A 27,937-nucleotide genomic window follows, 5' to 3' on the forward strand; every position below is an offset into this window, starting at 1 on the left:
ATGATCACTGAAGTACTAAGTGAAAACTGGGAAGTGGAGTTCCTGAATCCCATAGAGCTCATAGTAACAGTGTTTTTGGAAGATGCAACAATAGCAGACCAGCTCTGCTTCATGGAACAATTAATGGTGCATACAGCCCAGTCTGGAAATTCCTGATCCCGAATGGGTTTTCCCATTTTCAAAGATCAAAGGTAAAATTTCAGTTGGATCCTGCCTTTTTTTTTATTCTGGTGCCTCTTACTCTTCCCACTGCATCTTTTCTCTGCCTGTTGGTGTGGAGGGCACTCCTGCACATTAGAACTGTGATGTGTCTGTTTATCCAGCAAAGGAGATGGAAACTCCTCATCCAAGTGGTATTTGAATGCCTTTGCAAGGGAGAGATATTCTGCCTTCCTCACTTGCCCTTCTCATTGGAGATTTTTAAGTGTCTTGGCCTCCCAAAATATCAAGTGGAGCTTTTGATTGAGATTTAAACCAAGTGTAAATCTTTGAAAAGCAGAAAGCCCAAGAGGAGCTGTATCACCAGAGGAGTTAATGGGCCGAGCTGAGCAGGGCAGAGGCAGGACTGGCCCAAACCCCTGGTCCTTACACCAGTGAGCCATGACCTTGTGCAACACACAGAGCTCTGAGAGCCAAAGCTCTCAGCTTTGGCTATTCCCTAATCCTGACCCTCAACCAACACCTGAAGGCTACAGAAAAGTTTTTCTCCATCCTTATCTTGGCAATCATTCCCTGGCAGATTCCAGCTGCTGAGCTAAACACCCTAAAAAATAGTTGTTTTCCAGTAGGATTTATATAGATGGGATGCTTGGAAGTTAAATCTTCCAGCCACCACAGTGCACCATAGTGTAAGACAAAGAGCAGGAGATAAATTTTCCTTTGAAATTCCTGCTCGTGTCACTTTCTGAGCAAATTTTTACCATTTTGACTCTGGTGAGAAGAGCTATTCCAGTGTGAGCCTCTTACTCTGCACTGCAGTGCAGGGATGAAGCTAAGGATGAGCAATTGGAGCGCTGTCAGGATTACACCCAGGTCAGATTTTTCATTCTGCTAAAAGATGCTTTTTTGTCATGGGAATCAGGAAAATGCATTGATGTAATGTGTTGAAAAGGACCAAAAGGTTGTTATTTGCTCCCACCAATACAGAGAGACACAGCCCTCCTGTAAAGCAAAAATATCTTCCAGTGAAAACACAAACTTTGACACTGAGTGCAACATAATGGGAGGGGAAAGAGGGTCTTTGGGGAGCTCCACAGGGAGAGGGGGCTTTCCATGGGCTTTTTTTGCTCCTCTCTGTAGAGTGAGCTCACAAATGTTTGGGTAGAGAAGGCAGCATGCATCCAGATTTTAAAATAAATAAAATAAAAGGGATTGGCTATTATTTTTTTCTCATGGATGAGGTTATAAGGTTAATAAAAGAGTTAATCCCAGCCTGCTCTGCAAAAGGGAACAGCTCACATTTGTGAGACTTCAAAAGGCTGTATATGGATGTTGAGATTTCCTGTTAAGGCTATCCCAAGAAGATGGAGGCTGGGAGCTGATTTTTGGAAGAAGAGTTTGGCCTTTAACTAAATTAGTTGGAGTGAAAATAAAAAGGCTAGTATAAAATGATTTTGAGAGTAAACTCCAATTCAATAAAATTCTGGGGTTTTTTCCTTCTTTTTTTCCCTATGAAAATCTAAAATTAAAACTGACTAGAGAGCAGTGGAGGCTGACCAGAGCATTTCAACCAGATGGTCCAGAGGATCTGGTTGGGTTTTTCTTGTTGGTTGTTTTTTTTTAAATAATTACATTACTTTAATTTTTAAATGTTAACTGTTTCAAAGGAAAAATAAAAGTCAATATAGGAAACATTCAGCAAATTAAAACAAACCAAAGCAAAACAGGTAAGTATAGTAGGGAGAAGAATATTATAGTTTTACTGAATGGTTTGGCGGAAACACAGAAGACCTGGAGAGGATTCTGCCTGACAATCAATCTTGTATTCAGACAAGGGAAATGTGGCCCAAGCTCTCTTGCTCAGTCTTTAGTCATCAGACAAACACGTTACCAGGGGTGCTGCTGCCCTTTTTCTGAAGTGCAGTTTTTGTCGCTCGCCATTTTCAGGGATTTGCTCCGCCTGCTCCATGGCGCAGCTGGGATAGCAGCAGGCCAGGCCAGAGCCGTGAGTTACAGACGGGCTCTTCTTGCTGGTGCAGGTGGTGCAGGACACACCTGAGCACCGGCCCTGTGCCTGTGCCTGTGCAGGAGGGCTGGGACTCTCCTGGTCCCCAGGCAGCTCTGCCCCGGGCCCAGCTGATACAGCACCAGGCAGTGATTTACAAGGAGAGCTGGGTGTCCATTTGCTTCCCAGCATTGAGGGAAATGATTATTGCACAGCATAGAAAATTACCTCAGGCCTTGTCAGGCTTTTCTGGAGAAATAAATTCCACAGCCTGGGTTCCTTATATCCTTTCCTGGCTTGGTGTCCCCCTGCACAGCTAAGAGTCCATGCTCAGACACAGAGTAAATGTTATAGTCGATATCCCTCAGCAGAGAAACTGCACTGCAATTTCTTTTTTTTCTACCTTTTTTCCTCTTGTGCGAGGCTCCTGTACTACCAGCTAACCATTTCCTTTAAGAAAATGGCATTGTGTTAAAGTTATATAGTGTATCATATTAAATTTTATAACAGTGCTTTGTGTTTTGAAAAGACTTTGGGGGAAAACAGCATCAATCAGGGAACCACACTTGATAGACTTGGAAGGGGCCTCCTGGGTCATTTTGTCCAAGACCTCTATGAAGCAGGAAAGCTTCTGCAAAATACCTTTCCCGTAAATGTATCTAACCTTTCCTTAAAGACACTGAGTGATGGTGCCATAAATACCTCAAGCAGCTAAACCAGTCTGATTGACCTTACGATCAGAAAGTGTCTTCTAATACTGTATAGAAGGTACAATTTTCCATTCTTCCAGCTGCAGCTAAGCAAGAAAAAAGGGCAAATACACAGTAATGGCCAACAATACAGACTGTGCAAACAGTTTTACTTTCACTTTACTGCCATCACCTACCATAAATCTGGACGTACCCACTGATACTTGGTTTCCCAGTGTAGTGTCTGTGATCCTTGTAGTATCCATCTCACTTTGACTTTTGGAGAGCCACCATTACTGAGTGTGGAAATAAGGAAAATGGACTAGCTGCACTTTCTGATTCAGGAAGCCATTTGAAACCTGATGCTGTGTAGTTAAAGTATTTATTTCTATTCTCTATTTATTAGAATTTGTGAGGTGTTTCTTGTCAGGACCATGGGAGTAGGGGAAGCACAGGGCTTTTTACAGCTCTGTCAGAGTGTCAAAGAATAATTTTTATTCTCCCCCAGTAATTGTGTATATTGAAAAATAAATACCTGCTAGTTTGGCTGCTTGTTGCTGCAATAGCAGTGCCTTGTGTGCTGCTCTGCTTTCTTTTTCTCAGCGAGTATTAGAAGAAGTGTCATTTTGGGTAGATGTGTTATTAAATCACAGACACACTCATTGCTGTGAGCTTCCTGAGCTGTACATAAACTATCTTTGCCTTGGATATTTTGTCTTTTTTTTTTGGTGTTTTTGTTTGTTTGTTTGTTTTGTTTTGTTTTTTTTTTGTTTGTTTGTTTGTTTTTTTTGGTGTGTGTGGTTTTTTTTGTGCCAGCACCAAAAAAAGGTGACAGAGATGAAGGCCAGTTGTTCAACTATCTCTTTTCATCAGGCGCCCCACAGTTGTACTTCTCCCATACATAGGACTGCTGCAAAATGGGCCAGGAGGACAAGGCCTAGGAGCAAAAGACACAGAGAAGATAATTTAGAAAGAATATGATGATGCTGTGTTTGAAGAAAAGTCAGTGACTCTGCATGTCCCTGCCCACACATTTTTGCTGTGTCTCCTTCATGCCTTGTGCCCTTGTGCCAGTTCAGACTGGCACTCACCTGTGGGTCTCAGCTCAGTGCTCATCATTTCATCGCGGCCTTAAATAAGCCCCCAAAAGTACAGATTTTTTTTAAGGCCTTTTCTATAGAGTTAACTAAATGCTATCCTTTCCCTGATGTGCAAAGTTGTAAAATATTTGTCTAGTATTTAGTCACATAGAAATATGTGAAATTACACTAGAAATATTCCTCATCCAGTTGTTGAGGGCAGAGGCTGCTGAGGTTGTGACCATTCAACCTGATAGTATAGAACTGCAAAATACCAATGCCAAGAAAATACAAATACTGACAGAGCTTTTGTTTATTGTTTTTGTTCTCTTCAGACACTTCTTGCCATGGCATCATCCAATCAGGCTTCCCTCATCACCACAGAGGTGAGACAGCTCAACACTTACTCCGCTCCTGTCTGAAATTCCAACTGGAAGAGCAACCCTTCCCTGCTTGAGTGAGTTGAACCCCCTCAGCATTTGCTTCCATGGCATGCTGGTACTCCAGCCCACATGATGAAATCAGATCTTCCTGATTCCTGCTGACTTGCTCCAGCCCCTCATATTCCCCATCTTCCTCTCAGCACCCTCCATTCCCTACATTGTAAATACTTGCTGGAGGAGAAGCATAATTTGTTCTTTTATGTGGGAAAGGAAATGAAGGCAAAGAGGGCTTTTTTTTGTTCTTTTATAGTTGTTGTTATTATTAAAAGAGGGCTTTTTTTGTTTGTTTGTTTGTTTGTTTGTTTTCAGTACAGACAAGTTCTAACCTGTATATGTGTGTGCTCTTAGGTACTACTCCCGAAAATAAAAACACATTTGCATTACATATGCTTAAAATAAAAAGAAATTACATATCATAGAGGTTTTCTGATCCTGTTCAGTGCACAAATGCCAATATGGGGTTCTATCTTGCAATCCATTTTGATATTTACAACAGAACATGGCATATCATTTAATTTAAATTTGCAGCATGCTCAGTGTAATTAATGCTGTGCAGTGCCTAGAAAATCCTGATTTCTTAATGTGATACAATGCCTGCATGCTGAGAGCTTTTTTTTCAAACTACTGTATCATTTTGGAGCATTAATGGGGAGGCACTGCCATTAAACAGGGAAAAAAGAGTCAAGGCCACTTGGTCTTTATGAAACTTCCATGCAGCTCCCCAGAATATGATGCAAAGTACTGGTTTGTTTTAGAAGAGGGGGAGAGTCAGAGATTTAATTTTCCCTTGACACAGCATGATGCCTGAATAGCCAGGCAGCTATTCCTAAATTATGTGCATTTCATTCCTAGGAGCTGTGAGCATTTTGAATGGGCTGTTGTTAAATACAGTACACAAGCATAAATACTCCAGGGAACAGCTAGCTGAAATTTTGGCATGAGCAGAAATCTGATGTAGTATCTGAGCATATAATAATAATGCATATTGATTTGTTGGGAATACTAGGAGAGGGGTTTGGTATTCTGGGATGAGAACTGTTAAACTTGGGAACATCTTGTGTGATTGTAATATGCTGTGATATATGTATGCTGTGGGCTTGGCAGGGACAGAGAGGTTCACATGAAGCTTTAGACTTGGAGACTGGCAGGGTTCTCAGTTTTGGAACCAAACAGAAAAAACTGAGTGCATGGCAAAGACATTTATATATTATATATAAATGAAACCTGGAGAAATGGGAACCAGAAAGGAGATAGGTTTGTCAAGAAGGGTTGTGACCAAACACCCTTCAAGGTCAGGAGCTTTACTGCCATGGCTGCCTTGAGCTTGGGTCTGAGTTTATGTGCTTTGGGAGGCGGCTCTGTGTTTGACTGCTACAAAAAGAAGAGAAATGGGAAAAAAAAAACCCCAAACAATATCCCACTATCATTTTGCAAGGTATCAGTTTCTATTAGACTGTACTATAAAAGCGCTTCTTATAGACCTGTTGATAACAAAACAAATTCTTCAAGTCCTCTAAATAAATCTGTTTCTATACATAATTCTTCAACTTCTCTGTTCTCATCTGACACCTGACAATTCCACTTTAAGAGTAATTGGTCCTGCTTTGAACCTCTGCAAGCACAGTGGGAGGAGGGTGGCCACTTTATTGACGTGGATTGATTTTCGTAGGAAGCACATGAGACAGACTCGGTCTGTGATGTCACACCTGGGATTCATCATGCTCCTCCAAAACATCTGCAGGCCACGAGCAGGGTTCAAGAGGATGTGGGGGACGCCCTCAAATAACCCCATCCCACCAAGTGGGACCTCTCTGTGTAGTCACCTTGGAGAGAGGCACCAGCCGGGACTAAGTTCATCAGCCAGGTGGGAATTTCAGCATGGCTCTTGTGGTGGAAGCCATCCCAAGCCACAGGCTGTCTCCATAGGCAGGAACAAAAGGGTTATCCCACTGCAGGCTGGCCAGCTTGTTGATCTTTTCAAACTGTGGTGTCAGGCCTCAAGAAGGGCTGTTGGGATGAGGGGCTGGACATTTCCACCCTGGAACTGTGTTTTCCAGTGCTCTGGTTAATTGAGAGCGTTGCAAGACAGGTCAGTGAAAGGCTTTGTGAACCATCTGCTTGGTTTTTGACAAAAAAAGTGTCATTGATATTAATAATAACTCTGAGCTCCAGTACAGACCTAAAAAACCCAGGGAAATGGCAGAACAAAAGGAGACAGAAACAAGATGGCACTGAGGGTGTCGTCACCAGGGATGCTGATTAAGACATGAGGGTGGGGTTGTCCTGCCCGTGTGCGGGTTTGGCTGGGGAAATCTCCCTCCTCCCGCTGTCTCGCTTCCCTCATCCATAATGAGGGAAGGAATAACTTTGCAGCACACTTTGCATTGGCATTGCATGCTAACTTCATTACTGTTTGCAACAGCCTGTGCAATCCTCACAGGAAAGCAATAATAACAAAGAAAAAAAATTGTAATTACCAAGCACATAGTTTTCATCTATAATCTTCATTTCAGGATTCACTATTCCTGATGTCAATATTTTATAATGGAAGAATGAGATATGCTAAGTTTATGTTTGATGGAAGTAAATTCAGATTTAATATTGCCAAGGAGCTGAATTTTTAATAGAGGAGAGCAGTTTGCAGCCATTGGAGCCCTTGTTTGCGGCTCCTGCCGCTCCTTTGTACTGGCTCAGCGACGTTCCCATGACCAGGCAGAAAAATGGAAAGAAGCTGCTCTGGATTTGCAGTGGAGTGACAGTACTTTGTCACTTGGCTCTGTCACGATAATTGGGAGTGTCACACAATGAAGCAATATGACACACCCCCGGTAAATGAAAAGTTTTCAAAGTGATATACAGCCCCTGTCAACTGCCAAAGCTTTTGTTTGCTCAAGGAACCAGGCAGCATTTCCAGGAGGAAAACCACACTGGGGAGGCACCCTTGGAAAGTTTGTTGTGAATTGATTTCCTCTGTGTTTTTGTAAAATGGAATAGATTCTATGAACAGGAGAATACCACCTTTTATCACACACTCCCAGCTTCCAACCTGCTGAGGACTTTCCACAAACTCTTTAGGAATTTACCTCTTTTTGTTAAATTGGGTTGGATCTCATTAATAAAAGAATGGTATAATGGAAAAGAATTTCTAAAATTATACTGTAACCTAGAATTGCAGGATTCAGCTTTCTCTGCCTGAAGAAAAAAAATTTTGAAGCATTAAACTTACTTTATCAAGCATTGCACCTGACATGCTCTCATAAATTTTACATACATTTTAACTTATTTTAATGTTATGCAGGCTTGGTTTAAAATATTCCCATGAAGTACCTAAAATGAAGCTGCTCAGCCATAAATTAGAGCTAAAAAAATACTTGTCCGTCCCCCCCACCCCCCACCCTGCTCCATCAATATTTCTGTACTTAAAATCATGTGTTGTATGTAACTTAAATTTTCCCTTGCTAAGATACTTTGTATATCTTAATAGGAACTACCACAGACCCAGAGAGCTGTATTTCTGTAGGGTTACATTTACTTTTTTTTTTTCTTTTTTAGAGGTGTCTTGCCTAAAAGCAACCAAAAGTAACCCTTTGCATGCCACAGTGCAATTAGGGTGAGGGCCCACAATTAAATATGAGGCCAAATATATATAATATGTGTGTGTGTGTGTGTGTGTGTGTGTGTGTGTGTGTATTTCTGTATTAATTTCTGTGTGTGTGTGTATATGTAGATATAAATACACACTTATATCACAGAATCACAGACTGGTTTGGGTTGGAAGGGACTTTAAAATTCATCTCAAGTTTCCACCTTCCACTGTCCCAGGTTGCTCCAAGCACTGTCCAACCTGGCCGTGGACACTTTCAGGAATGGGGCAGCCACAGCTTCTCTGGGCAACCTGTGCCAGGCCTCCCCATCCTCACAGAGAAGATTTTTTTCTCCTAGTAGCCAATTTAAACCTCCTCTCCATTTGAAGCCATTCCCCCTTGTCCTGTCACACCAGGCCCTTGGAAATTGTCTTTCTCCATGTTCCATTGCAGGTTCCCTTCAGGTACTGGAAGGCCACAATTAGGTGACTCCAAAGACTTCTCTTTTCCAGGCTGGACAACCTCAATTTGCTCAGCCTTTCCTCATAGGGGTGCTGCACCCCTCTAATCATCTTGCTGACCTTCACATGTGTGTATGTGTATGTGTATTTGTGTATATATATATATATATATATATATATATATGTATGTATGTATGTATGTATGTGTATGTGTATGTGTATGTGTATGTGTATGTGTATAAAGTTTTTCTCCAGGAGCAGCCCTGTAGCAGCCCCACTGTTGGATGGGGGATGACGGAAGCTTCCCAGTGTGACAGTTCCAGGCTGCCCCTCCTCTGGCCAAGGTCTCCATGCAGCAGGTAAATCCCTGACAGCTCCTCACAAAGCTCCATTTGTGCCCTGATTTCTGAGGCTATTTCAAAGCCCAGGCTAAGTTACACAAACATTTGGCTATAGACATAACAGGCCTGCTCTGCAGTGCTGTCAGCTCCTTGCCTCCCAGCCTGAGCACTCCCTGCATGTGTCTGTCAGGCCATACTTGGGCAGCGCCGCAGCGTGCGCCGTGTCCCAGACACTGTAGTGATTATGTCTGGATGCTCCTTATCTGATGGAAAAGCCGGCAGTGCTGCACATCTGTGCTCCGAGGCTCTGCTGCTGCAGTGCCATGCCAGTATTTATTTTGCTTCTGCAAGTTAGTTTTCCTTGAGAAGCAGCGGGGGCCTTCTTCAATGAACTGAAAAATGTGTATTGTATGAAGGTCTGTGGAGGGTGCGCACCATAGTTCAGTGGGCAAATGTGAACTCAGGGAATGACATTTCATTTAAACATTTGGTTTACATCTTTACATGCCAAAAATACTAATGTCTTGACTTTAGCAAACCAAATCCAGCACTTTTTTTTTTTTCCCCTTAAATGAAGTAATTATAACCAAAACACTCTGTGGGCGTTTGTTCTTCCTTCTCAAAGGTGGAGTTTCACACATGAACATTTGGTTTCGGGCTGGAATTGTCAGTAGCTGCTCGCTTGACACTTCCCTGTTAGTTTGTGTTGGAAACCACCAGGAGTTTCTTGCCTTGTGTTTATTGTGTTACCCTCAGCCCTTTGATCGGGACATCTTGGATAACAGCAAAGTCTAGCTCAGCGCCTGTTCGCTATTTAAAAAAAAGTGAAGAATATGATTTCTATCAAAGGATCTACAAAGACAGTTAATGTAATTGAGAAGCAGAAGGGCATTTATGGAAGTGCATCTGAATGTCCTCTTCACATGTAATTGCATCAGGAATTCTACATTAACATGCAAGTACTGTCCAAAGGGAGAAAAAAAAAAAAGCTTATTTTTAGGTAGAAGCCCTCAGTGGGCAGTAAATTACACATAATCTCCCCCAAACTAGCAATTAGCCCTGTTTGCTGACTACCTGAATTGTTTCACAGTAGTTCAGCACAGTCTTACCAGTTATCACCATACTTATAATCAGAGATTCCGTGAATGATTCCCGCAGCTCCACATACTGCCTGCCTAAGGTCAGCCATTATAACGAATACATTTTATTTGCTTCTTTTGCCCTTTGGAGCTGTTTTCTTGGGCTGCAATATGTAAGGAGAGCTGGTGCTGCCCTGCTGCTCAAATGGCAAGAATGTGAACAGAGAAAGCAATTCAGAGGGGTAGGTGTGCTTTGGTATTAGTTAATATTCATCTGCTTGTGTTATTTGTTATTTATTCCCTTGTAGCAACCAGTCCTGCTCAGAGAGAGTGAACTTGCTACCCACTGCTGGGGTTTGCTCTTCAGAAGTTCTGACACTGAAAGACATTTTTCAACATGAGCCTGCAACTGATGAGTAGAAAACTGGAAAGTATGGAAACAAAAACCTATGGAATTTTTTTCCTTAAGGCAGTTGAGCAGTTTTCTTATCCCCAAATACCCATGGTTTGCCAAAATAGTAACTGAGCTTGGAAAACAGTAGCTACGTTGCCAGCTTTAGCAGTAGAAACAATCATGGGCCTACACATGCACACAAATACAAGCACACACATCCTAGGAGCAGCATCAGTCTTAAAGAAAGAAAACAAAGGTGAAATAGAGCTAATGAAATATTTGAAACAGAAAACAGGAATGTTTAGACCCTGAGCATTAAAGGTATATTTTTAAGTATGGTGCACCCTTATGAGTAATGCTTTAATTTGCATATTATTTCTTAGGCAAAATGCAACTAAATCAACATAGTGGCACCATTTAAAGCCCATTTTCAGTGCTGGTTCTTTGTCACATTACACAGACACAGAGCTGTATTCCTGCCTCTGATATGAGGACTAGATCTGAGGAATGAAGGAGATGGAACAGGAATTCATGCTGAAGAGGAACAACTAAAGAGTAGTTGTCATTTGCAAGCACACGCTAGGAAGCAGAAAATTGAAAGACTTCCTTTGCCTGGCTCTGTTTAAAATGTTTCAGCTTCTAGTTTCACAATCAGGAACATCAGCTCTCTGAGCAAACTGCCTACAAAGCTACCACAACAAACTTCAGACCAGTTCTTCAAAAGAAGAACTTGTTTTCCAGAAAAAAAAAACCTTGGGGTTGAATACTTTCCACCCTTGCCACTCAGGCCTTGACTAAGGAAAGGACAAATAAACTGATCCTGAATTAAAGTCATCCTCGTTGTGAGCACATACCTGGCCAAGGCAGGCAAAAGCAGATTGATGACCCAACAAAGTTCACCTTGTTTTCTGAGTTGAAAGCTCACGCTGTTCCCTGGCAGAACAGGCATGTCAGGCCTGCAATAACTGCTTGCTACCTTGCTTCAGTCAGCATTAAACCCAGCACAATATTAACATCTTGGGGAAAATCCAGCTGGAAATGGCTTTCTGGGGGGAAAAAAAAGGGAAGTGAGGTGACGGAATAGCACACCCTGTGTTTGTTTACTTATTGATTTCACAGTAATTTTAAGTAACTTGAAATTTCTCCCCTCGCCTGAAAATGTTTTCTTTCCGCTGTTTTCTGTTAAAATGCAGAGCTGAATTCCTGTCCAGAAAGAAGTGGCAAAGAACGGCCATGTTTCACCTGAAGGTAAATAAATCACCTGGTCTGGCAGAGGTTGGTCTTTCTGTTTGGCTTTACTTTGCAGGAGCTGCTTGTGGGCACATCATCCTGTGCCCAGTGCAGCGAGTGGCACTCCTGGGACAGACCCATCGCTCTGGTGGCACCTGAATGGTCAGAGCATCCCCAAACTGGGATTCAGAACAGCCCCACTGATTTGGATGTGGGGCAATTGTGTTTGTGCCTCAGAGGGATGAGGTTGTGCAGAAGAGCTGAACTTCAAAAATTTGCTTTTTTATTTATAAAAAAAAATACAATTTGCTCTGATCTTTTTTCTTATTTTTCTTTTCTGAAGCACTGGTAAAGTTTGAAGATGATCCCTAATGATGCACAGCACAAGTGCTCTGAAATGTATCTCCTCTGGGTGAGTGTACCCTTTACTGACAATTCACCCTGGAAGCTCACTGGGCACTGAGCACCTCCAAAGTATTTCTGGAAAGAAAGCAAATGGTCCAGGCTCTGGACACTGGGCTCTTAAATTCCCAAAATATTTATCGCTTAATCTGAAAAACACTTTTTCAAAAACCTGGGCTATAGTGAGGGCATTTGGCACTGGAATAATTTCTGATTAAGTTCTAGGAGCAGGCTGTAGGTTTGTGTTCAGTGATGCTTCAATGTAATGCTTTGGCCAGTTCCATCCTGGCCTGCAGCTGCTGGGATCAGGCTCTGCCAAATTCCTGTCACCTTGGGCTTCATTAGCATGTGAAAACAGAGCCCTTCCGGCTTTGTGTCTCGCTGAAAAACCAACCACCCAGCCCTCCCTTTGGCCAGGGGCTGCCTCAGGCACTCGACTTTAAAAGGACAGTTTAAAAAAGCAGTTCTTTACTTTTTTTGTTTGTTTGCTTGGTTGGTTTTTTTTGTTTGTTTGTTTGTTTGTTTGTTTGTTTTGATTGTTTGTTTGTTTTGTTTGTTTGTTTGTTTTTACTACTCCTCTAAAAATGTTACCAGAGTGAAAGTTCCTGTTTACAGTGGTGGGGAAGAGTTCAGGTAACTGCTCATAAAGGGCCCACGAGCAGTGGCAGATGCAGGACTCAGCAGAGTGAGTAAATCTTTTACAGTTGGGCCCCTAACTAAGGATTCTGCATTTTGGAAGAATTAAGTCCTGCACTGCCATATGAAATATTTCCTGTGCATTTCAGCGAGCCAGGGATTGCATCTGCTACCTCCAGCCATTCTAACAGTGAATGAACCAGAACACTTAAAATATTTGCAGAGAGATGTTCTGAACAAATAACACAACTAACTTAAATGGAGAAACTTCCCTAAGTCACATCCATTCAGTTAGGGAAAAGAACCAGCCCCATGTAAGCAGCCTGTGAGCAGAGCACCTCTTGCCTGCTTCACAAGTACCATGTCTCAGAGGCAGGAAAATATATCCTCCCTCCACAAAAGACTTTGGGAATAATTATTTGTAATGGAGAAAAAAAAAGAAAAATCAGCCTGTTCATGGACGGGGATGGGAAATTTGTGAAGGTCCTAATTAATTTCTCTTTTTGGTTGGCAACATTCATTGAACAATTGTCATTTGATAAAGCTACTAGTACCTTGAATGTTTTTCAAGCAACACACAATGATTGCTACATGTAATTTTTAAATTTCTGACTCACCCATCAATGAAAATCCATGTTAACTCATGTTAAACTCCAAGTACAGTGGAATAACACTTGGAGCAGAGTGGCTTCAGCCAGGATCAGAGACTGCATTTAAAACTGATGCTCCATGATGGATTTTGAGACTCATCCCAGTTTTATTTACCTCAAGCATGAGAAGGATTTCACCTCCTTTGGAATTCTGGGGTAAACTGTTCTTGTACAAAATTTGTTCAGGGTCAAGTTTTAGACAATATTTTGTGCTGCAATAACCACATCATGACAGACAACCTTTTAATCAGATAAGAAAAAAAAATCCTCTTCTCCAGGTCAGTACAAGAAAGAAACATGACAGAGATATTATAAATACAGAGCCCAGAGGTGTGAAAGCTCCTGCATTAAATGCGGTTTGACCATGTTTAAATTTTTTTCCCAGACATTTCAGGTGTTAATTCAGGGAAGCAAATGCATACAAGGGGGAATGGCAGCAGTTAAGGCAGCTTCTGACTGGTAATGATCTTCATAATTTCTGCCCATTTTTTCAGACTATTATTTAAAAATATGTAACTGATTAGAGAGGTTGAGTTGGGAAATCAGGTACATGGGTGACCTCAGGTTTAGAGGTGGGAGAAGCTGGTAACTGAGTGAAAAGCTTGTCTGACCACATTGTCTTTTCCAGGATGGGCCGAGGAAGATTTGCAGGTTACAACTGGAACATTTTAATTCATGGTACTAAAAGAAAAGCTCTGGTCACCAAGCAAATGAAATTACACATGTAAATTATACAGCTGATTTCCAGAGGTGGGCAAATACTCCACAGTGTCCAGCAAAGTCCCAGAGAGATGAGTAGTGAAAGGAGAAAAGGATAAACCCCCACATGGTGGTCTCAGGAGCGTAAGGTAAGTTTAATCACTTAAGCAGTGATATTTTAAATCCTGTCTCCAGTGGACAAGGCTTGCTGTGAGGGTGGTGAGGTCTATGTGCACATGATGCTTGGGTGAAAAAACTGTAAATTGCTGTCAGAAATTGCCATCTGCATTTTTACAAAAATATCTGTACCCACACTTGGAAATTATCTGAGGAGTTTTGCTTACTCGCCTTGTCAGAAAACAACACAGAGTATATGCAGCACGAAATTTTATCCAAAAGAAACACTAAAGAATACTTTTGCCATAAACAAAATGAACTCATTAAAATTAACTCAGTGGTTCTGTTTTCCAACCCAAGAAACAAAATTCCTTATATTTTTTTTTCCCTTTTTTGGGGGTTGGAGCTGGACTATTGTCAAGGCTCCCATCCAGCCCAAACTATTCTATGATTGTATAAAAACAAGTTTTCATCTTGTTTGTTCCCCTTCACTCTGAGGGCTCTGGAGGTGCCAGGGATCCTTCTGAGCTCTGAGCAGTTTTACAAACACTGCACAACGGTCACTCACCAGAAATCCAACACTTAATGACCTTCCAGGTTGTCCTGTTCCAGTGAAAAAGTGGCACCACCCCAATTTTAAGATTACAGCACTACAGCAAAGCTTGAGTTACCAGCCCAAGTGGTATGAAAATATATGCATTTTGAATTGCTGTGAATTATACCAAATAATCCTGTGTCTTTTGCTCTACTAATGAATCAAAGCAGAGCTTTCCATATTATCTGCAATCACCATGGAGAAAATGGTTCTTGGCATACATGGTTTCTGTATAAACAGTGCATCTCCAGCTCATTCTGAAGGTAAGTAGTGTCTGATTGCATAATAATAACAATAATAAAGAGAGAGCTGTCCAGCCTGCACATGGGCCAATTAAAGGATCAAGTGCACAAGGCTGCAACACTCCTGGCAGGGGAGGAGTTGCCAGGGAGGTGTCCAGCCCACTTGTGCCCTGACTTCCATCCTGCACCTCCCACCTCAGCAAGCTGTGGCACTCAGTGAGCTTTGTCCCTGAATCCCTGCATGGAAACAGGGGGACAGCACAGTATCCACTATTTTAGAAAAAGAATGGAAGTTGTGACTGCAGCAGATGAAAACTCACCAGTGAAGCTCCAGTGCCTGTTTCACACCGTGCCTTAAAGCTGTGCTGGGCAGGATTTCTCCAGCTGCAGGGACCAGACTCAAGCCCTGCTGCATGCCACAGCTATGCCTGAGAATTCATGGAAGGCTGGAGGAATGTACTTTATGGGGTGGCTGGATCATATGTTTATGGCCTGAAAGAGGAGATCCCAACCCAAACCACTTTGTTGGTCTCTGATGGTGAGAGGCTGAATATGAACATGATATAATTCATGCTGGGGCATAGGTATGAAAAGAGAACATGCAGGCTTTGCCTGGGACAGCCCACAGTCTCAGTAGCTGCCTTGCCATTAATTATGGATAATGAGCTAATAATCACCTTCACATGCAGTGCACTGCACATTCAGCCTGCAGGAGCCCCCTTGGAGAGATGAGCCAGAAGAACTAAATGTAAAAACCCTGGTTGCTGCTATTCTGCATTGCTGACAACAATAGCATTAAAGTTGTAGGGGACCAAGTGCTCTGGATGCCTGCAGACAATAATTCACCCCCAAAAGGAGCTTCTGACAGTTGACAGCAATTCATGGGACATTTTCAGCACCTTCTGCACAGAAGTGGGTGGTTGTGACCCTACTGGTTTGGTGGGAAGGGCTCTTCTGCTGGAGCCAGGTGTCTGGAAACAACACCTGCACCAGAGTTCCATGGGCACATCCCAGCCTGGCCACAGGCATCACTAATGCACTTCTCCAGTGGCCTTTTCTGTGCGATAATGGCACTGGCACTTCAGGGACTGAAGCTGCTCCTCAAGGAACAGCCACTTCCTCTCCTCTCAGCTCTGCAGAAGAGTAAAAGTTCCTGGTTCAGGCCTTGGAAATAATGAGGTGAAAGGGACCCCATTAAAACCTCCCCAAAGACAGAATGAGGTATTCTCATGTGATTGGAAAAAAACCAATGGGCAAACACAGCCTGCCTGGACAGGACCCTCCTCTCAAAGAGCTACGGGAAAGGCTCCTGGGTCACAGGAAAGCTGGGAATTTAACATGAAGCCTGCTGGGATGCTAGGAAAAAAGCCCTAATTGGCCAAATGCAGCTAAAGACACTGAGCACACTGAAAAGGCTTTCTGCAGGTGGTTCTGCAGGGTTTTCATTGTCCTCCCAACAGAACCAGGCCAACTGCAGCACAAATTGCTTCAAAGAGCAGAAGGAAACCACCTGCTCCAGGCTCAGAATTCGTGTGGGCTGCCTCAGGCCCAAACCAAACTGCTTGTGCTCAGGAAGGAGCTCGGGTTCAGTCCATCAGTGTCTCACCTTTCTGGGCACACAGCTCTTTATTTGGAAATATAGAACCAGAGCCCAGCTTCAGATAATCAGAATTTTACCCTCTCTACAAATACCCTCCAAAACACAAGTTACTATGCTGGAATCAATAGTTGCCTTTTTTTGTTTAACCCCAACTTTAATGAATTGACTGAAAAGTTTCTCAGTACCTTTGCCATTAATGAAAAAATAAACATCTTGTGACCCTTTTCTGAGGATAAACCCAGTGGATGTATCTCCCCTGCCCTGGACACACTTACTTAGATTTAGCTTGGTTCATTCCCAAAGGCCATGATCCAACTAGATATTCAGACACCTGTAAAACTTCAACACACTTCTAAGGACTGCTCTGAACTCTGGCAAGAGTAGGGAAAATACTGTTAAAGTACTACTTTATTTCTTTAAAATCTAATTTTTGAGAATCTTGACTGCAATGCATCACTTCAAATATTTCCTTCCTCATGCAGAATATTTGAATGTTAAGCCAGATGTTTTTATATTTCCACAAATTAAATGCACCATGGCTGAAGGTTTGACAGAAGCTCCAATTTACACATAAAAAGGTAGAATGATTTCAGTTTTGACAGCACAAGCTTTTGATTTGTTAATAAAGGCAATTCTTTCTCAATTGTGAACATACTCCCCAAATAAGACAATGCAGTGTGTAGAAAAAAAAAATAAAAAAACAACCCAACAAAAAAACCCCACAACAAAACGTCTTCCTGGTTGGAGAATAAACTTTTGATCCAAAGTTAGTGTAGAAATTCAGATTTTATACAAATAAAAGAATGGAACTCACATTCAAGCTTTAGTTGTAGCAGAGCAGGTATCAGAGGAAGTTCCATGTTCCTGCCACTTTCTCTGTACCTGTTGTTGGAAATATAACCTACCTTCAGTGTCTTTGGATGAAGTTCATTGCTAGAAAAGTACCTGTGAAAAAGGGTTGGGCAGGTGAGACAGATGTGTGGAAATGGTTTGGGTGAAAATCACCACAGATTTTCTTGGCCATGTTCTAATCAAATGCAGCCTAACACCAGGATTTCAGACTCTTGTGACAAAACCCAAGCACCACCAAATTTGTAAACCAAGATGCAACCAAGGCTAAGAGACAAGAGGCCATACCTTCAGAGTGGCCCCCTGTGCCCATGTCAAAGCCTCCTCTTCACCTGAGACACCACAGAGGAGGAGAGAGGGTAGAGCTCCAAAGCAGTCTGAGCAGAGCCTGCCATGCTTAAGCATGGGGAAAAAAAAAAAAAAAAAAAAGTGGATTTGTTATCTGAGATCAAACTATTCAACTATTCTAAACTTTTTCCTACGTGACAACCAAAAGCACCAGCATGGAAGCAAAGCTGAAAGTGCCCAGGCTCGGTTTCAGGATATAAAAGGGTAACAAAGCCCCTTCCCATGGGCCTGCCAAGGGCTTGGCTTTTACAAGCTTGGCATGGACCTTGGCCTAGCAGCAGAAGTTGAGTGAAGCTTCTGCAGGAGGTGGGGAACAAGTCCAAACAGCCTGAGGCACAAACCAGCCAGTGCTGGTGTCACAAGTGTCCACTTTGGGGTGCACATAACCCAGACCCCGCCATGAGGCTTCCTGGGTGCCACCCGTGGGCACGGGCAGAGGGAGGAGCCAGCCCAGCTCCCACATGCCTGGGAAACCCTTCCTGGGCCCGTGCAGCCGTGGCTGGCGCTGGGCAGCGCTGGAGTCCCTGGGCACAGCGGGCACTCGGCGATGCCCGGCAGCAGCACATCCTGCTCCCGTGCACCCTGGGCCCAACACAGCCTGCTGCCATCACTGCTTCACTCTCTCACGTGTGGCACTTCGCACTGGCACTTGGCACAGTGCTCCAAGGCACTGGCCCATTTAATGCAAAACCTCCTGATTTTTGTTAATTCAAAGCTTTTGTGAAAGACATTTTTGTTTTCCAAACAGTGTCCCCTTCTGCTTTTCTTTGCTTGCATCTCACCACAGTTGCCTCCTAATCCAGTGTTGGTGAAACAAGGCTGAAGGTATTTTGGTCATGTTTTCACACTCCTGATGTACACTTGCCTTGTCTCCTTCCACTTTCCTTCTGACTACACTCTGCTTCACAAATGCAGCCATCTGGCACAACATCGCAGTTTTTTTCTGTTGACACCTGAGTAATCAAAGCCCTTTTTTTTCTTAATTTTTGTTTTCATTTTTAAATAAAGCAAGTGCTTCCAACTCCAGTGCCCAGGCTTATAACTGACAAGCCACATCCCATTAATAAAAAGCAGCAGAAGTGGGACGTCACTGGTATTAATGCTACAAAACATTTAGGGTGAGATGAGAGAAAAAAATTAGCACCTGATATTTTCCAGCTTTAAGAGCACTCCTTAGGAAACAAACTGCTTCTATACATTTTCTGTGTGAAACACACCTAGAAAACATTGATGACAAAGTTGTGGCCCCAGAAATTCAGAAGAGTCTTACCACATATTGCTGTAGGACCAAAGTTGCATCCCAAGAGTTTCTTGTCTCAAAGGACCCCTCTAAGACTCACTCTCTCATGCCGTACTCACTTTTCCCATGGCAGAAATAAATCTGATAATATTAACTTGATCTCCACCTGGCTGCCCTCTTCTCCACATGTTTGATCCTACCCCTGAATTCTGTCGTCTCTGAAGTAAAGGATGGCCACCACCCCACAAGCCCCCGTGATCTGGACACCCTGCACAGAGATCTATGAGGAATGGAGCAGCTGTGCCACAGGGAACTCCCAAATCTCACCTTGGGCACTGGGACAAAACACAGGGGCTGCCTCTGCACCTTCCCCAGACTGACAGCTCTGTCTGCAGCTCCTCTCACAGCCCTCACTGCACTCCTTCCATGCAGCAGAAATTGGGTCCTACGAGCTCCACAAGGGCAGGACAGGAACAAAAGGCAGGGTTGAGTGGCTGCCCTGTGTCACCCATCTGGCCAGTCCAGCACAAAGCAGCCATGGCAGCACCTGGAACACAGACTGCTCCATAGGCCCCACCATTCCCATTGTCCCAAAGCACTGGCATCAACAGTGGAATTTCTGCTGTCAATACCAATTGGAAAGTGACATTGACAATGTGCCAATACAAGTCAGTAATGTGTGACTCTACAGACTGAGCCTGCTGTGAAACCCCTGCTTTTCTTCCCGTTTGTTCCAGAGTTTCCCAAGAGACTCTCACCAGGCACAGCCACACTGGGCATTAGTACCACATCAGCTCAGGGACTCTGCTTTGCTGGGTGAGCAAAGAAGATTTGCTGATGGTACAAGCAGCCTCTTCCCTCCATGAGAAGCCAGCAGGGGCCACAGCATCCTTCTGGGATGGATTTATACCATACGGAGATGCCAAATGGGAGGGAAGAAGTTTGACATAAAAAGCTCAATCTAGACCCCATCAGGACAGACTCAGAACCAGGCTAGGACAATCTGGATTTTGTGAGAAATACCTGTTTTTCAAAATGCAGCCACCTGGTAGATTCCATTCTTCTCTTTCAACCTGGAAAGAGAGATGGAGCAGTTGATGGGGGAACAGAAAGGCTGTGCAAATTACAAGCTCTGTGGAAAGTTCCTGTGCAAATAACAGTTTAACACTAAGAAGTTAGGTTAAAATGGTTTCAAAGTCTAAAATTAGTTACATTTAAAACTAAGAGCATATGCTTTTATTGTCTCTGATCTAAAATATAATCCCAGGAGGCTGTGAAAAGCATGCAAATTACAGAAAGCTAATTTGCTCCAACAGCGACACCTCCCATGTAGTTGGGAGGTCTATTAGACCCAGTGTACTCTCCATTATTTGCATATTAATAGCACCTGCTGAAATACTTTGGGATTTACTTTTCTTGCCAGCAGAGGGACAAAACAAACAAAAAATTTATATAAAATTCCTTTCATACAGATCTGATGAACAATAAACTATTCAGACAGTGCAAAGAATGCCAAACTATTGAGAGGCAATGGGGTAGGATTGCAGTGCCATCTGTGATTTTCAGAGAAACTGGACTGCAAGTCTGAATCAGAAAAATAAAGGAATAACCTAAACCAAAAAAACCCCAAACAATCAAAAAGAAAAATCTCTGGAAAGTGCTGGGTTATTTGAAATGGCTCACTTGGCTCAAGTCTGAAGAATGGAAAAGTTGAACTAAAGGAATCCAGACACTGCAGCAGGAAAAAAATTAAAAACATGACAAAAAAATCCTACACGTCCACAAGCCCCAAGAGCAGAACCCCCCAAAGTGGACCTTGATTAAAAATCTACAAAACTCCAGGCTTTGATATTAGCCAGGCCTGCAAGGCCTAGTCTCCTGCACATAAAACAAAAAATAAATTAAAACCAGCTACAGCTTGAGATTTACCTAACAAGCCTCTGCTCATGACCACTGCTTCCCCTCCTGGGCCCCGAGCTATAAAAAAAGCCCCTTGTATATTCCTATAGCTCATCTTCTTCAGGGTGAGGGAGAGAGCAGCTTCCTCTCCACAGTAGCACATGGAAAATGTCCTTTTGCAGTGCCAGGCCGGGCCAGATCTGCAGGTGGGATGTGCAGCGCGTGCCTCTCCCTGCAGAGTGGATTTGGGAAGCCGAGCAGGGAGACAGCGATGTTCCCCAGCACCTCTTTTTCCAAACAGGCAGTTGGTGTTCCTAAAGAAGCACCAGCCATGTGCTCATCTACCCCTCAAGGGTTACAAGGGGCTGCATTTCTCTGTGTTCCCTGTGCTTTAATTCTGATTATGTGCCCTCTTTTAAACGGGCATGGAAGGGCCCACCAGAGTTGCCCACTGCTGGTGTGCCAAATTCTGTAGCATTTTAACTACCATCATATTCCCAAACCAAGGAGGCAATTGACTTTAAGTTAAAATGTTTAAATTGTTCTCTACATGTTAAAAAAGTAGTGAAAGAGCATTTCATGCAGGACAACAATGCAGGGAAAAGTGCAGCAGGACAGACACTGACTCCGTCCCTTGGCACTCTTACCTGTGTCAGGGGAGTGGAGAGAAGCAGGGAAATATATTATTATTGGGAAATACATCATTACTGGCCTCTCCTCACCACAGACAGAGCCCAGTGTGTCTTTGGTCTCTGCACAACCAAGTGAGACCTCTGAAAAACTTGCTCAGTGTCAGTGCTAATTACTGGAGGAGGCAATCAAACATTCCAGCAACAGGGACCCCTGAAATGCTGCAGACTGGCAGCTCCCACCATGGCCCTCAACAAATGCTAATTCTCATTAATGCCCATGGGCTCCAGAACACTGCAGCACTGGCAGGGATTGCCATTAGCTGGGAGTTAATTAGCAGTAAGTTGTAGGACTAAAGTTGCAGGATGGCAAACAGATGCAAACCAGAGATGCACTGCTGGTGGTAATTTCCAGCATTTTTGTGTAGAAGGAACCTCTAAATAGCTGGAAGGGAAAGGAGTGACCAGAATGCTTCCTGGGAATCCTCAGTGGTTCAGGGCGTGGAGAACCAGATAAAAACTGTTACAAAATGAGCCCATAAAGCAGCACTTGGGAAACCCAGCAGATTGCTGAGTTTGGAAAGGTGAAACATTGAGAGGGATCTGTCCTCTCATAGCCAGGAACAGATCCTACCCTGGGATACAGCAGGGCCTGGAGATCTGTGCTGGTACTGCCTGGCACATGCATAGCTAAAAATGCTCTGTGCTGCCTCACAGCCCTCTGTGAACTGTGCTCCCAGCCAGAGAGAGCTGGGCATTTGTAATGATAGCAATAAAAATAAAAATAATAATGATGGAAAAACACCACCCTAGAAAGCAAAACCCATCCCACTCCTTATAACAAATCACATTGGATGTTCCTTACCTGAAATTCCATGAGCAATTAGCAAACAGAATGCTCCACAAATGCCTTTATGCCCCACTCTCCTTGTGGTGGTTTTGGCAGACACATTCCCAGCCTGCAGTTTGCCATCCAGCTGCTTCCAAACCACTGCTTTTTTCCTCTTTTATACTTTTTTTTTCCTGATGAAGTTCATGGCAGTCAGTATTTTACCACCTGCATGCTGGGGAAATAAAAAAAGCAAGAAGGAGAGGCTCAATATATACAGTGTGTTTATATTCAGTGAGAGCATGTTGCAGAGTGGGGAGCTGTGATGTGTGTGTTTGCATTGTCTGGGAAAAGATCCTTAGTGGCACTGCAGCTGTAAAAATTAATGTTAAGATCAGGGGACTGTCTTCAGTGACAAACTTTCACTTGGTAAGTTCTTTTGTAGGAAAGGATATCTTGGACTGCAACTAATTTGTGAATCCCAGGAAAGGCAGATTGCTGATTCTTCATCAGGATTGCATGACCTGATCTATAAAAATTTGGGCCTCAGCAGGAGGTTATGGGAAAGTGTGATTTGCATTTCAATTTTTAGTCCATCACAACCTTTAAATCTTTCTGCAGCACTATCATAATGCAAGCTTTTGGTCTCAGTGTGCTCAAAATACGTATCAAAAAAATTAAAAATCCTGGTACAATGGCAGTCATTTGATAATGGGACAGAAAGTAGCATTTATGTTCAAATTGTTTCACAGAACACCATTACATCAGAGTCTTTCATAATTTTATGGGGATCGAGTCTCCCGATACCATCCTTGGAGACCCCATGTGGTGCTTGTCACTATAATTCCACTTGCACAAACACACCGACCCTTTCAATTTTTATCTGCCCAGAGCCCAGAATATGTTACATTGTTTAGGTTTTGTTCTGTATGAAGAGCTCACAACAAATAAAAGCCACTTCCCTGGCAAAATGAGCCTTTGAGTGACGGTTAAGGGAATTTCAGGCAGCCCCTTTTGCAGGAGGGGCAGCGGCTCTGCCATCCCTCCTGCTGACTGATGGCACTGCTCCAGCCCATGCTCCATGAGGAGCCACCAGCACTGGCACCAGCGGCTGGATGCTCACTTATTTCCCTAAAAAACTGCCTGGGTCAGGCTCCAAACCCCATGCACATGCTGGAGATTAATTATTCATGGACCAGGAGGGCTTCCCTGTGCCACTGCTGGATCAGGGAGGAGGCTTTGCAGAGAAAGGAGAAAATCCGCTCTGGAGTCCTATTACCAAGGAAATGTTCTCTGAAACACTCACAGCCTTTCACCCCAATGTCAGAGATGGGTCTCCATGTCCATCCTGGGGGCTTGGGAAGCCAACTGAGCCAAGTGCTCAGAGCTGTGGAACATTCCTGGCACAGCTCAGCTGCCTTTCCTTGCTCCACACTGAGCCAGGTTTTGTCATGAAGAACTGCACATGGCCACAGATTGAAATTTACATTTATTTTGGTGACTGGATACCTGCTTTCCTTTTTGCAGAATATTACTTCCACTTCCTCAGGTATGGTGAGACTCAGCAACCCTTTCTGGGAACATATTGTCCAGCTAATTGAACTTCCAGGTTCCAAATCTCAAAGCCCAAGGCAAGGCTGCAGGAGTGTGGGCACCACATGAACGTCCCATGTATTTCCAAGTTTTCTTCTGCTTTTGCTCTTTCTGAGGTTAGTAGCTTTCCAGTGGCTTGAGCAGAGAGAGGCTGAATGAGGGACATTTTTTTGTACCTATTTCTTAAAGGCACTTCCAATCTCTCTCCCATGTATGTTGCCATGTTGGGGCCCAATAATTTTTTTCCTTGCTGGCATTGGCAAAATTGCAGCCCTTGGATTGAACTTCCACCCCAGCTGCTCCCCTGTAATGGAAACCAGATCTCCACAGTGGAGGTTACAGCCCTTCCTGAAACACAGGGTGAGGGTGCTGCTCCATAAGGAAAAGTCACTGCTGCACCTGAGCACCTTTCTGCAGAGACCTTTCTAGGGGTGATTCTACAGGATAGTGAGATACTGACCCAGGACATCCCCAACAGTCACTTTTCAAAAAGGCTGCTTTTGCTCCACTGAGTGTCTGAGAGCCCAAGTTGGAATATGTAGGACTGAAAAAGCAGTCTGGTCCTGAACTTCCTCCTAAAAATAAATGAATAACAACCTTCACACGAAAGCAGGATAAATAATTTTTCTTTTCTTTCAGGACACGTGTTGAGAGCACAGAAAGCAGTCAGAAGTACAGCTTTTACCAACTGCTCTGCTGCTTAACATCTCTGGCATTCAAAACATACAACTTCTGTGTTTGTACTACATTTCCCTAACAGCTTACATCGAGGCCAAACACACAGTGTTCTGCAGAGGTCTTCTAAAATAAGCTTATTCAAAAGAGCAAGGTCAATGCCCACACATGTCAGATTCTGTGAGCAGAAATCAAAGAGTTTGGGGCAAATGGGATATGTCAGGACTCAGTGGATTCTCATGCCAGGCTCTTTTACCAAGTTCACATTGCTGCTGCCAAAACCAGTAACAATCTCATCATGTGGGCTTCAGCTTTGGAAAAATGTCTCAAAAAACCCCAGTCTCTGCACATGGGCTATTCAGCTCAATAAAGAGAACTAACGCACAGATAAAAGTGTTTATCTGGACATGCTATTTATTGTCCCCGTAACTGTGTTTTTCTTTTAATGGGCCATGGCTGATTCTATGCTTCAGCCCTAGGCTCTATTAAAATCAAATTAAAAACATTAGTAATGTAGTTAATTCCATTTATAATATGACCATCAAGTCAAAAGAAAAGAGAACGTTAAATATATATATATATGGGATTTAAAAACATTAAAAAACCCCATCTACATAGTTCCAAATTGATCTTTGTTTTGTTTATTAAAAAAGGAAAAGTTTTTCCTGTTCAGATAAAGTAACTCTGCCTGGTCTTTTAAAACCAGAATGATATTTGTGATTTCAATTAAAATATGCTATTGTCACTTTAGCCTCCCTCTTTGGTATTTTAAATTGATCCTTATGGCTTTGCTTTAAGTGATTTGCGTCCCGCAGTGAATCCTTGTCACTTCAGCACCTCCCACTATTGCCCTCCCGAACAGTCACTCCCGGTGATCGCTCCTTGCCCTTCTCCCGGCGTTCCTGCTCTGCCCCCGGCTCCTCAGGCTGCTCAGGCTGCGAGCTGTGGGCTCTGCCCCGTCCCTTACCGCTGCTAGGCTTACCTCAGCCAGGCGCTGAAATGAAGGGGCCGAGCTCCGTGGGGAGGCCGAACGGGTGGCTCCGGATGGGGGCCAAGGAAGGCAGGAGCGGGTTGGGATTGGGACCTCCCGGCGCCCTCCTCAGTGTGCGGCCGGAGAGCTGCTCACCCAGCCCCGCTCGCCGCTTCCTGAGAGAGCTCTGGGAGATGCAGAGCACCCAAGGGAAACCTGTCCAGGAATGCCGAACTTCCACTGGAGGCTTCTTCCGAAGAGATGCCACCAGCAGAACCCCTCCAGGTTCTGTCTGGGAGCTGCCCCTGCCCCGCTCCCGTCCCTCCACACCGTGGTGGGGATCAGGAGCCTTCTCCTTCTCACAGGAGCATCCTGTTTCCTTTGCCTTTCATGGATCTCATTATTAATTAAATAATCATTTCGTTTGCATAATTGTCCTCTGACATACATGATTCCAACCCTTCTCTTTAAATTGGCTTATTAAACTAAATACAGTCTTCTGGTTTTGTGGCTCCAGCTATCAAAGCTTCCTAGATGGACAGTCAGGGTGATGGGAAGAAAAAAACCAAACTAATAATATTAGGGAGCATGCTTTTATGTACATTTATGAGATCTACCAGCAGGTGACTCCATTCTAAAATATCTGTATTTTCATAAAACAAAATGCTTTCTTTCCTACACCCTGAACATCGTCACAATGCCCCCCTCCATAAGATTTAGCGCTCTGAAAAAAACAATGTTAAATAAATAGCACTTTTGCTTAAGCTACGAACTATTTCTTTTTGAATAACACATAAAATTGAATTAGAGCGATTCAGGGATTTCCAGAACAGCCTGATGTGTTCCTGTCTAATCAGACCTGATTAATTCAAATCAAACTGCAAACCTCAGTTTTATTTTGCTTTAAAAACTCCAGCTCAACAACAAATCAGCAGTATGTAGATATCACAGAGGCAGTTAACAGGAAAGCCTACATTTACTGAGCCTTGTAGAGTCAAACGGATATGATTAAACATTTGGCATAATTTATTAATATTTTATGTATTCAAATATATACAGAGGGGATGGGACCAGTCAGGGAGATGCTCTTCACCAGGGACAATTATATTTATGCCTAAGAAAATCAGATCCAGCTCAGGTGTCAAAGGATGTTTCTTCAAAATAGAAAAAATTTGAACAAATAACAGGGTTCTGTGGGAGGGTTTGTAACACAGAACTGCACTAAAACTATGCAATGATCTACACAGACAATCAAAGTGTTCCTGCCATGTCAAGTGCAGCAGAATAAATTAAGATAAAACAAAATAAAACAATCCCACAAATGCAAGATTGTAAATGCAAAAGAGGCAGCTGTGCAAGAGGTATTCCAGAGATTTAGAGCCATTATTGCTGTGCAAGGTGCACCCAGAGAGGCTCCCAGACCTGACCAGTTTAATCCACATCAGAGCAGGGACATGCAGGGTCAGGAGGCTGACTGGATTTGGGCACTGGGCACAGCTGTTTTCCTTAGGTGCAATCCACTTGTCACTGGTGGTGGCACTTTGCATTTGCTGTGTGGCAGCATATGTGCTTGCCACACTGGGGACCCGTTACATCCCTTTAGCCTCCAGCCACTTCCCTTCCCTTCTCGTTAGCTGCGTGTCCATATATCCTTCCATACTCCTGCTGCATGTCCATTTATCCTTCCACACTCTGTGCCCCCTCTGCCTGCTCCCAGGTTAAAACCAGATTAAGTGGGGCAGAATTATTCTATATATTGCCAAATTTACGAAATATTCTTGAGGGAGAGCTCACAGGCACAAGGAAAAGCTGAACAATGTCCAAGGAAATCTTTCAAACGTGGTGTGAGCCCAAACTAAAAGTGAAGGTGTAAAGAGGGGAGGGAATAGATGGTATGTGCACGTGTCAGGCTCTGCAATGAAACCCATGGTTCTGCCCAACACGGACCCATTAGTCCATGTGGAATTGTTGGCTTGCAGGTGAGTCTGTCCAGACAGGCAGTTCCACATTTCTGAGGCTTTGCACTCACAGTGGCATGGCCAGGACCAACTGTAGGGCCCAGCCTGGCTCAGTGTGGGGTCAATGCACCCACAACAGTTAAGAAGAAATTTGGTTAATGTCTTATTTTGAGGGGCTGCACTGCCACACTCCTGAATCCAGACACACAGGGTTTCCTACCAGGATGCTGGGACAGAGGGAAACCTCTCCAGTCTGGGCAGATGAGCTTGCCCAGCAAAGTTCCCAGCTGAGCAGTGCCTGAGCCTGGCAGAGGCTCTTCCTCGGGCTCCCTGCAGCCGGGACAGGAACAGTCCCAGATAAAAGAGCTTTGCACTGCTAAAGAACATTAAAAATGTGACAGCCTCTGATGCACATTTCCATAGCTATAACAATGTCCTCAGTGACCAGGATTCAGGTAAAGCTAGCTTTACGCCTCATCCCCCTCCAAACAGAGCATCCCATGCTTTGGGAGGTTCTCACCTGGACTCATGGATACAATCCA

At 43.6% G+C, this 27,937-nt stretch overlaps 1 long non-coding RNA gene across 7 annotated transcripts in view; it reads right to left on the minus strand.

Moving 5' to 3' along the window:
* Window positions 1-3,622: 3,622 nt before the first annotated feature.
* The window catches only part of LOC110469084 (uncharacterized), a 429,868-nt gene continuing 405,553 nt past the window's right edge, over window positions 3,623-27,937 (minus strand). Inside the window, exons 5-10 of one of the 7 annotated variants that reach the window (XR_013339665.1) lie at window positions 22,236-22,434; window positions 19,866-19,915; window positions 17,543-17,650; window positions 17,220-17,287; window positions 11,089-11,280; window positions 3,623-3,790 (exon numbers count right to left, since the gene is read on the minus strand). This is a non-coding gene — a long non-coding RNA (uncharacterized LOC110469084). Of the gene's footprint in view, window positions 3,791-11,088; window positions 11,281-17,219; window positions 17,351-17,542; window positions 17,651-18,985; window positions 19,288-19,865; window positions 19,916-22,235; window positions 22,435-27,937 lie in introns of those variants that run through there. The other 6 variants (XR_013339664.1, XR_013339667.1, XR_013339666.1 and 3 more) reach the window with 6 other exon arrangements.

This window comes from Lonchura striata, chromosome 3, assembly GCF_046129695.1.
Source record: "Lonchura striata isolate bLonStr1 chromosome 3, bLonStr1.mat, whole genome shotgun sequence".
NCBI lineage: Eukaryota > Metazoa > Chordata > Aves > Passeriformes > Estrildidae > Lonchura > Lonchura striata.